Here is a 13,130-nt window from a genome sequence, read left to right as displayed (position 1 = left end):
TTGGTGGTATTATCAGGAAATCATATACTCTGAGCTGCTTTCCTACTGCACAACTGTTAACTCAGAACTGTACTGTCAACAAATGGATCATCTGAAGGATCGCTTGGCAAGCTTTGGTCAATAGACAAGTAATTGTGTTCCATCAGGACAACGCTAGGCTACACACATCGATAGTGACTCGCCAGAAGCTCCGGAAGCTTGATTGGGAGTTTCTTATGCATCCACCCGAACATGGTATCAAGTGATTACCATCTGTTCCTGTCCATGGCGAACAATTTTGCTGGTGAAGAATTCGCTTCAACAGAGACTTGTGAAAATCGATTGTCTCAATTTCTTGCCAATAGGGACGAGGGCTTTCATCAAAGAGACATAATGATAATACCTTCAAAATGGCAACGAATTATATCGAAGAAAAACGACGCATATTTGACCGGAATCAGATCATTCCAACTTTTTTCATGCAAAAATAATGGTAAACTTTGAAAGATAATAAACTTCTATGACCAAGATATTCCAAGAATGTTGAATTATTGTGCGGAACATTTGAAGGGTCATTATTCGAAATAACTTCCCATAAAATGAACAGAATCGATTACCACCCTATCCGTCGGAATTCTCGAAGAACCGTCCCTGCCCTATCAGTTTCCATCGATGCAATTTCCAACGAAACCTAGACACACCTCCGATTATAATTAATAAACATCATGACGCTTCCATAAATATATCTATGCTCGAACACAATTATGGCTCGATGGTTCGCCTCGGTGATGCGTTCCTTTATGGACTCGAGCCGCGTTTCGCCTAAAAACTCCATTCATCATCGGCTACGGAAGGCCGGAGTACCATTTTTTCCTGCTTCTGTATCGGTAGCCGATGGTTGTTGTTTGTATCGACAGCGCGCGCGTTTCTTATGATTTTCTAATTTCTGAGACGGCAATCAGCCTGATTGGTAATTTTGTTTCGATAGCTCGTTCCGATGGGGATTAGGTATTTGTTTTCGTTTCTTTCGATTCCTGTCTTTGCTAGTTGGATTTGAATCATTGTTTAGGTACATGTTATAATTATTATGTATAAATACTTGAGTGGAGTAGTTTCTGAGATATTGTTCCATGAACAGGAGCACACCATCATTTCTTCACGATTTCCGTCTGGTGTTGCCAGCCGTTTAGATTCGGGATTCATGGCTTGGCTTGAGCTTGACTTGATTTCAAGTCAAGTAATTGTTTTTCAATCACAAGTTAAGTCAAGTATTCATTTATCAAATACTTAATCATATCAAGCTACTTGATTTTTACCAGTTTTATCGTGTGGAGTCACATCAATAACAAAATTATGATATGAGAAGGAACCCTGCAAAAAACACTTTTGTTTATTAAACCTTATTATACAAAAGAACCGAAAATCAACTTTTCTGAATTACACTGCGCAAAAAAATTAACGCACATTCTGAAAATCTCAATTTTAATGAAAGTTAACTCTACATTAACTTTATAACTTATTTTTTATGTTCTATCGGGAAGGTTTTGAACGAAACAAGACACATTGAATCGAAGAAAATTTCAGGATTTCACCGAATCTTATGTGAAAGAAGAGAAATAAACAATTTTCAGAATACTGGAATGCTGATAAGTGATTTCATACTTGGTATTTCCACCCCTTAATTACAGCTCGGCAACGACGGTTCATACTCAAAATGAGTGATCTTAAAATCCTCTGAGTTGGATTCCTAAGTCATTAAGAGTAGCTGGATGATTTTCTGAACTTCTCAGTCTTCTATTGAGGTTGTCCCAAACCTGCTCAATCGGACTTCTTGCTGGCCATTCCATTCGAGAGACTTCAACCTCTTCAAGGTACTCCTGAACGATGCGCGCACGATGGGATCTGGCATTATCTCCATAAAAATGAAAATTTCACCAATGTATGGGGCAAATGGCACTACATGCTCTTCAAGAATGTTCCTTATATACCTATCAGCATTCATAGCTCCATTATCAACGACTGTGCGAGCAGTCAAAGATATTCCACCCCATACCATAATCGATCCTCCCCGAAACCAGTAGTATTCAGGAAACTGCACTGAGCATATCTTTCATGTGGACGTCTGTATACAAGGGAACGTCAATCACAATGGTAAAGGCAGAATCTAGACTTATCTGTGAAGAGAACTTTTCCTAATCAGCCTCTTCCCAATGGATATGCTCTCTCGCAAAATCCAAACGCGCCCTTTGATGGGCTGGGGTACGAGCTGGGCCTCTTGCCGTGACACGAGGCCTTAAATCATATTCTCTGAGGTGATTTCTTATTGTCTGAGTGCTAATTTGCACCCCTTGAGTTTGCTCAAGCTGATTTTGAAGGAGGCGAGCGGTTGCAAACCGTTGTCTCAACGAAGAAACTCTCAAGTAACGTTCTTGAATGGCAGTTGTTACCCGTGGTCTACCCTGTCCTGGTCTTCGGACATTTATACCTGTCTCCCTGAATCGCTGCAACATTTTGGACACACTTGTATGGGAAACTCCAAACCTTTCTGCAATTCTTATGTATTTCTGGTGTATGTCCACCCTTCTTCTCGCAAAACTACCGCTTGGGCACATTCCCCTTGGGTCAAATTGCATGTTTCGCGTTACATAGCGATCGAGTGTAGAAAATCAAACGAAAGAAAAACTATTGATCACTAGAATTGATCGAAAACAACTGATTTCAGAATGGAGCCAATACATTCAAAATCTGATAATCTCATCTTTTTTTATTCCTGCTGGGAAAAAACATCTGTATTGAAGAAAAACGTTGAAAGTGGATAACATATGCATGCATAATTCTGATTAAAATAATTATCATTGAGAACACCTTCAGTAGTAGAATAAATTTGAGATTTCCATAATGTGCGTTAATTTTTTTGCGCACTGTAGAAACATGTAACGTTACAATTGCCCATGAGACTCTAAAGACCGATTGCTATTTAAGGGTGGTTTGGCTTACTTGGTAACAAAACTCCTACCCAGGTTTCAACAAATTTAATAAAATTAAAACATACAAAGATCGATCTTTTTCACTCTGAACAAATAATATTGAAATGAAAACTTTACTAAATCGGTTTTTAATGAATTACTGTGCTATTACGATGGAACCTCTTCTGTATATCATTTTCAGCCTACTAAACACCAAATCTTTGCAGGACTCCAATTCCCCATTCAGCGAAGTATTTGTAATAACGCCAGGTATTACGAAAGTATTCTCTCAGTTTCAGGAACTAAAGTGGTTTAACGTACGAACTATTTCAATTTCTATGTCTCAAGGAAGTACTTCTTGATATTTTTCAATCCCAAGAGAGGTTTCTGTTGTTCCAATCTCACGGAAGGTGCGAGAATCCCGACACAATTTTCGCCGATAAATTAAATTCTAAATCTCAAATTAAACTAGTAATTTCTGAAATTTAAAACAAGGTACGTATCTTTCCTGGAGTCCCGAAAATTATTGAAAATCTTTCAGGGAATTACTCACTGTTTCTTTCTCATGATACACGCATCCGCATCCCGACCAATCGCATACGATGAATTGACAAATTACCGCGTGTTTGTAATTTTCAGAAGCGTACCATAAATTGCAGCTTGCAAATTCGTTGCAAACATAAATTAAATCACTTTTAGTCATGACAAAATAAAATAATAATAATAAAATAAAGTTTCTTAATATTGAGAAACTTCCAGGTTTTGTTTGTTTTCATAATTTTCCATCCAGAATCTAAGACACCTGAGGTATCTCATAGATTTGTCGCCTAACCTATTATGGGTTTTTGTAACTGTAAGAGCAGCTCTGGAAAATTATCTTTCAACAGGAGATGAATATGCTGGCGTTGATAAAAAGTTTGAAAATATATTTCTGAAACTACCAAGATCTACCAATAGATTTCATAGAAATGTGGAGAAACTACTAATAAAGTCACACAGGTGAATGCTTCAGTCTCTCGGCGCTCGAGGAATCCCCTTATTTCGTCTAAGCGCGCACGAGATTGCAGAAATATATGCCGTGCGACGCGTGCATATCAAGCTCAAGTAATATCAAGTAGCGTGATATCAAGTCAAGCAATAAATGTCTAAAATCAAGTAAAGTCAAGCCCAAGTATGTAATTTTTCACGAGCTTGATTTTCAAGTCAAGAAATTGGTTGAAATGTCAAGCTCCTCGGCTTGATGAATCCCTAGTTAAGATGATAGCTATCGAACAGAAAAATCTGTGAATATGAAATTTTCAAATCTAGTAGAGCCGTACCGCAGTTAAGTTCGTTGATAGGCATAATCGAACTAGGGTTTTGTACGTATGGCAGTCTGAAATTTTGTTTTATATGCGGCTCTGACGGCCGTTTGCACTGAAGAAAGTATTCCAAGATTTTTCTTCAATTTGAGTTGAATCCTTTCATTTCTGTTCCACCGCACATTCCAATTTTTTACTTCTTCAGTAGACCAGAAGTGCTGGTCCGCCAGGTCGTGTGCCATTGATCGAAACAAGTGATATTCCGAGAGAGCAACTTCTGGAGCATGCGGCGGGTGGGGTAGGACTTCCCAGTTCAACGTTTCCAAGTACTTATATCTTGACCACTTTCGCAACATGCGGTAGAGCATTGTCATGGTTTGAAATCATTTTATTATGTCTCTCGTTTATTGCGGTCATTTGTCTTTCAATGCTCGGCTCAAACGCATTAATTGAGTTCGATAACGATCGCTTGTTATTGTTCAACATTTTAACCTTTGTGATAATCTTCTTGACCTTCATATACATTTATGGTTCTGGTTGAGCTATCGAAATAAAGTTCTACAAGTAGCTCGAAACTATAAATTTTCATCTCGATTAAATACGCAGTTTTGAAATCAACAGAAACAAAATTTCACCGAACGCCTATTCGAATTTTGGCATTAACCATGAAAATGTTAAATCTTTTCGTTTGGAGACCTGATATATATATGTAGGTACTCAAATTTGAGAACGTATTCGACATTTATAACGAATTTGGTACTAGATCGTTTTCGAACTTAGGCACCCACAATCGTTCAGAAATAATAGTTGGGATTTGACAGACATGTCAAAATAATAAAATGCATTAGATACGGACATAACAACTTCTATTACACCAATTTTCTGACTATCTACTTGAGATGAAAAACCCAAAAATGGGCAGAACGGCAGGATAATAAACCTTTCAATAAACTTCAGAGTTTATATCAATTCTGTATCAGTCCAATAAATCATCATCTGAACATGAGATACCTTATCTGATCAGCAAAAAGTTTATTTATCTCCGAGCGCTCCCAGAAAGCGAAGAGCTACTATACACCTTCCATCAACATCCACGAAATCGATTACCGATTCAAACATCAAGTTGTTTTTTTGCTCTTACCGAAACTTGTTTACACCTAGCAAATACCGATCGAGCAATTCGACTCGTAGTCTATGAATCATAATTGACATGTACACGTCGAGAAGCCGATAGGTTCAAGTTTTTCCGCAACACGCGGTATGGATGGACTTACTAATAACTGGTAGACGTAAGAAAATCGAAAAACCGATGGACGAATCGTGGAAAAGAAACTGCGACCGTCGATGAAAGAAGAAGACGCGCCACGTCGAAATCTGAATACATTCTGTGGTCTAATGGCTATATCGCCGTCGAAGATTGGCGTGATTCATCATCTGTTTCATGTTCAAACCCGGTGACATTCTTTGATCGGTAAAAAGAAGCAAGGCGTTCTGCACGTCTGGCATACTTAAAATCGTATGATAATTCGCTGATTTCTTATTAGAGCTTGCAGCAATCGAGAATCAAGGGAACAGGACCGTAATAGTTGAAAATTTATTCTTTTAAAACTCTTACGAAATGTTATTATCACATTTCAGATGAATACTCATAGGAAATTTCAGAATCATATGATGTTTCTTAAGTTTTATCTTGACGCTTTCATTTATTTATCAATGCACAATTTGATTAGTGTCCGAAAGACCATCAATGCATTTTCTACACTTTTTTTATGGAAAAATGGATCAGAGGCCAATCGAAGTGATGCAGCACACTTCGATTGGCCTCTTAGGTTATCCGTATCATTTTGTAGTTATAATCATCTGTAGTTTTTTCTGCTTCGATATGAAGAAATCTGCGGCTGAGGCTGATCGAATGCTCTCTCAAATAACTATGGTGACGCCGCTATTAGAGAAATAACGTGCCTAGAGTAGTTTCAATGAGGACCAGTCTCGGCACGTTCCAGAAGGTATTTGAGAGCGTTCGATGAGCCTCAGCCGTAGATTTCTTTATATTGAAGAAAAAAATTAAAATTTCCCACAAATTACGAGAATTTGGCTCCTAAGCTGACATGTTTAATCGGGAATAACTTTATGATGCAGACAAAAATCGACTTATAGATGGCGTTATGTCTACAAATACCTGAGCTTATTGTATGACATCTACGATCTATTTATTTCAACTACCACTTACCGCTAGAGCCATCAATAGATGACCGTTTTGCAATAGCAAAGCGGCGGAATCAAAGTTGTACAGAGTGGGCAAATTTCGATGTTTTAGCACTACAACTTTTAAACCAGAGGAGACAAAATCTGGTACCCCATTCTCTGTCTGTTTTTCTGAGAAACTAACGAGGGTAGTATACATTTTTGGCCACCTTCTCTTGTTTTCGAATTATAAGCGAAAATTGGAAAGATGGCGATATCGAAAAACATTCATATCTCCGTTAATACTGATGATAGTGCTCTGAAATTAAAACATTATACAGGCACTTTTTTACGTAGAATTCAGTGGCGTGCTTGTCTTTTGTTTTTAATTACGAAGCTATGACCCAAAGTCATGTTTCTTCAAATGGGAACAATAGATTTCTGTGCCATTTTTTGAAAGCCTAATTTTTCCTGATTTCAAAAATATATAACATTGTATGTTTTGTATCGGAATAAATATCAAAAACCTCTTTTTACACAAGTGTCTCAATATTTCTATGGTTTCAACTGTTGATGAGCACTGAGAAATTGAGCTTTCTATAACAAGAGCAGTGCCCTTCCGTCAATCTGATTATTTCTATGCTTCAACTAATTTCTACAAAATTCGAATATTATTCGAAAATTATTATTTTTTATATACAAAAATACAATAACAATACAAAACATACGATGTTATATATTTTTGAAATCAGGAAAACTTAGGCTTTCAAAAAATGGAACAGAAATCTAGTATTCTCATTTGAAAAAACATGACTTTGGTTCATAGCTTCGTAATTAAAAACCCTTTTGAAAAGACGAGCACGCCACTGGATTCTATGTAAAAAAGTGCCTCTATAATGTTTTAATTTCAGAGCACTATCATCAGTATTAACGGAGATATGAATGTTTTTCGATATCGCCATCTTTCCAATTTTCCCTTATAATTCGAAAACAAAAGAAGGTGGCCAAAAATGAATACTACCCTCGTTTGTTTCTCTGAAAAACAGACCGAGATTGGGGTATCAGATTTTGTCTATCTCCTCTGGTTTAAAAACTGTAGTGCTAAAACATCGAAATTTGACCACCCAATACACCTTATTTCATTGTAATGGTAAAGAACATTAATTGTGGATTACAGCTAAATCATATACTTTTCATGAGTATTTCCATGACCAATTCGCACATTTTCGGATGTATGTGCTGGATACCATCTTCAAGTTCTCGAATTGATAGTTGGCATAGACCTCATCTTTCACGTGGCCTCAAAGAAAAAGTCAAAAGGAGTTGAATGAAAAGATCTTGAGTGCCAATTTTGATCACCTCTTCAAGAAAAAACATGGCCAGGGAATTTTACTTGCAAATTTGCTATTGTTTCGTTGCTTGTGTGACATGTAGCGTCGTCTTGTTTAAAAATGAACGTCATTCATATAAATATCCCCCAATTCTAGCCATAAAAAAATCATCAATCATAGCTCGGTACCTCTTTAACAGTTACACCAGCCTCATTCTCGAATACGTAAGGTCCAACCACACCAGAAGTCCAAAAACCACACCAAACAATGACATGTTGAGAATGGATAGGCATTTCAACATCCATTCCCGGATTTTACGAGTCCAAATACGATTATTCTGTTCCTTAACGTAGCCTCCGAAGTAAAAATTAGCCTCATCACTTAAGATGGTTTTTCGATTAAAACCTGTATCATTATAATGCATTTCAAGCACCCGATCAAAGAAGATACGGCGATGCTGGTGTGTTAATTAAACTTTAAAAGCCTTAAGAAATCAGTATTTATGCAAAATACGGTGTAATGTCGTTTGTCCAATGCTTAATTCCAAGTTCGACAAGGAATTCACAAACCTGGGTTTTCGTCAATATTACGGGTACAGCAGAAATAATCTCAGTTGTTCTTTAGCAACGCTGACGATTTCGATTCATATCTTCATTTTTGTGTTGAATTTTAACTATTACAATGCGTTTTTGAAGCGTGGATTGTTTCATTTTTAGTGATAGCGTTTCACTAGTCAAATATCAACAGCTTCAAAAGTGGCACCTTAGATGCATAAAATCCCTGATGTGTGTACTGATTCGATTTTGTTTCAGACTTTATGAGATGTCCCACCTGTTGTTTTGGTGTTCTGCTTACAAGAATTCTGTGAGGTGGCGCTCTTCAGAATTGTTCGAATTCCCGCTGTCTGCCGCCGTTCAAAAATGAAATAATGATTCGAGACACTGCTAACTTTCACAATATATTACAATTCAGTTCATATCGAATTCTTGATTGAATGAATGGAATATAATGACAGACGGCTATTGGCCTATTCAGAGTATAGAAGATTGTCACCAGCATACAATCAATATAAAATATTATTATTATAGACTCAAATGTCATGAAAGTCGAGAATCACAAGAAATGTCAAATATAAACGCTGTATGCGCCATCTGAAACAGACGCGATCTCTCGAAATCAAGTAGGTATAAATCTGAAATCAACACACCAGGTTTTCTATGCTCAGATCTTCTTTTTGTTTAAGCTCCGGAATTTACATTCCCTTCGCCTTCAATTTTATTTCTCCTATTTTCTGCTTTTGTCTGATCAGGAGGCTTCCCTCCCTACTTCATGTCACTTTTTTCTTCTATCTAGTTCTTTGAAAGAGGTATTTCCTCTTATTGGTCTTTCTTACTTTAATTTGTATTATCTTTCTTAATTCCTTGTTCTCGTGCTCTTTCAGCATCTCTATTGTCTTCTTTCTATGCTTATTGACTATTTCTTCAATAGTTTCAATTTTCAGTTCTTCTCTGATTTGTTGGATAGTTATATACCATGGGGCGCCAACCGCTGTTCTTATTACTGAATTTAGTGTACTTTGTAACTGATCATTATTGTTGTCCTTTGTATTGTACCAGGTAACTCCTGCATACGTAATGCTTGGTACAAGCACTATTTTTATTATCTTCAGCTTGTTTTCTAAAGAAAATTTACTTCTAGGGTTGAGCAATGGGTACAATCTGCCGTGCAATTGCCTTGTCTTTTTTCTATTTTCTTCTATCCGTTTGTTAAAATTCATTCTTTCATCCAGTATTACTCCCAGATATTTTGCTTCCTTTTTCCATTCTATCGTCTGGTTATCTATTTTGACGTTTCCTGCTCTTTCTTTCTTTACTGTTGTTCCTCCGAAGTAGATTGCAACTGTTTTCGATGTGTTCACTTTGAATCTCCATTTCTTGAAGTATTCCATCAGTGGTTTTCTATGCATCTTAGTGGCACCTCTTATTGGAAAACCCTGAACTCTTTCTCGACAGATTCCTAAGTTTACCACTTCTGTAAATGCTACAAGCACAATTCGAACCTTGGCATATCAATACGCAATTTTTCCAACGCTTCAATTATCTTTCGCGCGTTTGGTTTGATCGTGGACCGTAAAGGAGAACAAGGAAGTCAAATCCACTCAAGCCTACCGCGTTAATAATCGACGTCCACCAGAATTACGCGACCGCGATGCCGGAAAAAAACGGCCGAAAAAATGACATAACAGAGCTGGAATCGAATTAATCGTGAAATATACCAAGGATATAATCACTTAACAATACTGGATCGATTTCGAGATGCGCTGGTGCGGAAAATAAGATCACGTACGTAGTCGCGGACCGTATTTTTTTTCGAGCGGTTCGGATCGTACTTGGCGATCTATCTCCTTTTCGACTTTTTTTTTCGGTTTCTAGCAATGCCAGAACGGATCACGAGATGGGATCACGTCCTGTCGATCGCTAGAGGTCTTTACCGAACGCATCTTGAATTTTTGCTGCATGAAATTACCTGAAAAGTCGACTGCTTCTAGTTCTCGATCGAAAAAAGTTGATCGGTGAAATATACAAATTTTATCGACTTGTTTGTTTGTATTTTCAGTAGTCACTGGGAACTATCTCTTATTTATTTGAACCGATGGAATCGAGTGCCTCGAAATGATGATGTGAGTTTTTTTATGTCTGACAGGTTCCAATGAGATCAAATCATTGCACGAATAAAACGAATTGCGCCTCTTCAATTCAAAGTTTTGAACTACTTCTCACGAGATTCTCATAACAAATGTTCAAAATGTCTACCAACTTGTTCAATACATTTCAAATTCTGAAAAAACTTGCTAGTAATGATTGAACAAACTAATACAAATGTTCAGAATGTTTACCGCCTTGTTCATTACATTTCACGCACCGTTTTCTTACCGAATTTACAACCTTGCGTAGTTCAGAACGTTTCTGACCCGTTTCTGCACAACACAATTCGATTCTATATTCCAGATTATCTCGAGTTTGAACGTGTATTTGATAAACTTTTTCTTTCAATGAGTTCCAGACATAAAATCCAAAGGAGTAAGATCAGGGCTCCTTGGTGACCATCTTACTGGATCGTACCTTTTAATGTATTGTATTCCTGTTGGCTGTAATGAACTGGGTAGCCATCCATTTGAAACTAAACATTTTGTCTGTTTTCCAGAGATAATGGATTGAAAGGTACAATCCAGTAAGATGGCCACCCAGAAACCCTGATCTTACTCGTTTGGATTTTTATGTCTGGAACATATTAAAAGAGAAAGTTTGTCAAATACTCGTTCAAACTCGAGATGAACTGATTAATGGAATCGAATTGTTCTGTGCAGAAATGGGTCAGAAACTTTATGAAATACGCAAGGTTGTAGATTAATAACAAAAATCCTAATATTTATATAGCTGCTCTCGTTAATTTCAATTGATTTCTGACAATTATTTTACCTGAGTTTTGCTAATTTCTTTTATAATCTAATGAAACCATTTGTCATGAATAGTGATACATCATATATTTCCAGATATATTGAAAAATTTCTGGTTTCCCTTCATTTAGAATGGAAAAAAAACTCTGAGAGATATCAAAAAAATAAAATACCGATAGGTATCAAATAATTTTTCTCTATTTCAGTATCGTAATGAGGTCATTGCAGTACTAAAAACAGTGCTGTCATGAACTCATTACAGTATTGTTTGCAGTTATATTTTTCGTTTTTTGGTTGTCTACTTACAATGACATCCGATTCTATCAAATTACAACACACGTCAATTGTAAATATAATGTAATTCGGATGAATTAAAATGATTTGCAATTTCTTTTAGTTTTGGTGGTGTTAAATCGATTTCGTCATACATAATTCACGAATTTAATGCGTGATTATAAATTATTTCGAAATTCAAAACGAACGATACAAATTCAAATTCCGTAATCTATCAATTCTCGTAACAGTCACATCAACTGCCAAGATACAATGCAAAAGTCACTAGGATGTATAATCTGAATTTTTCATTGAATTTCGACAATAATTCACAAAACATAGTTCATAGTTTATTTATTTCCCTCAAAAAACCTTACAGGGCATGTCAAAATAATTGTATAGCATACAAGAGTAAAAATCACTTACAAAATATACACATACATATACATGTATAAAACAATTCGACATATAACATATAGAGACATACAGTCTGACCGACTAGAACCGATGAGACATAAACTCATCTATCGAATAAAAGACATTCCTGGCAAGCAGCGACTTGACCATCCTCTTGAAAGCTTCATCTCGAAGTGAGGTGACCCCTTCTGGAAGTTTATTATACATTTTCACTCCGTGGAAAATGTAGTTATTCTGTGTCCTCTTCAGTCGATGCATGGGGATAACAATTTTGTCTCTGGTTCTTGTTTGGTGGTCATGTACAGCGGAGTGCATCAAAAGGGTGTTCTTATGTTTATGGACATACAGGAGGCACTCGAGAATATGACAGCATGGAGCAGTGAGTATGCCATATCTCTTGAAATACGGCCTGCAGCTGGTCATCCGATCAACCCCAAACATCACTCTTAGGGCATATTTCTGCTTTATGAAGATCCTATCAGCATCGGAAGACGACCCCCACAGGATTATACCGTAGGTCATTCTTCCATGGAATTGCGTGAAATAGGTGAGAAGCGCTTCTTTCTCAGTCAGTAAGTTCCTGATCTGTCTTATGGAGAATATAGCAGTCGAAAGCTTCTTACATAACTCATTTATATGTTGTGTCCAAGTCAAATTCCCTCCAATTGTTACTCCCAGTAGATTAATATTTTCAATGTTGTGGAATTTTGTAGTTATTACTAATTCCTGTGTTTTGTCCGTATTAACTTTCAACTCATTGTTGTTAAACCATTGAACAGCCCCTTCCATAGAATTAGCTGACTTATTTAGGAGTAACTTTCTATCCTTTGCTCTATTCAGGAATGAGACGTCATCGGCAAAAAGCACCTCTTCATCCGCCGTCACGCCATCCACTAGGTCGTCGATATAAATCAGAAACAAGATTGGTCCGAGCATAGATCCCTGGGGCACCCCCGACGTGATCCCCCTCACAGATGACATACTCCCATTTAGATCCACAATCTGTCTCCGGTTTTCCAAATAAGATCTCAAAAATTCTAATGCTGTACCTCTAATGCCAATGTACTCTAACTTTGAGAGCAGTTTGCTATGACTGACACAGTCGAAAGCTTTGCTGAGGTCCATACAGGTTAGTACGGCCTCTTCAGAGTTGTCCAATGCCTCAACGAAAAACTCCATCATTTGGACCAGTGCGGAAGTGGTGGACCTGTTCTTCCTAAAT

The sequence above is a fragment of the Harmonia axyridis genome, chromosome 3, assembly GCF_914767665.1.
Source record: "Harmonia axyridis chromosome 3, icHarAxyr1.1, whole genome shotgun sequence".
Taxonomy (NCBI): domain Eukaryota; kingdom Metazoa; phylum Arthropoda; class Insecta; order Coleoptera; family Coccinellidae; genus Harmonia; species Harmonia axyridis.
The sequence above is the reverse complement of the archived record's forward strand: the minus strand, read 5'-3'. Positions refer to the sequence as shown.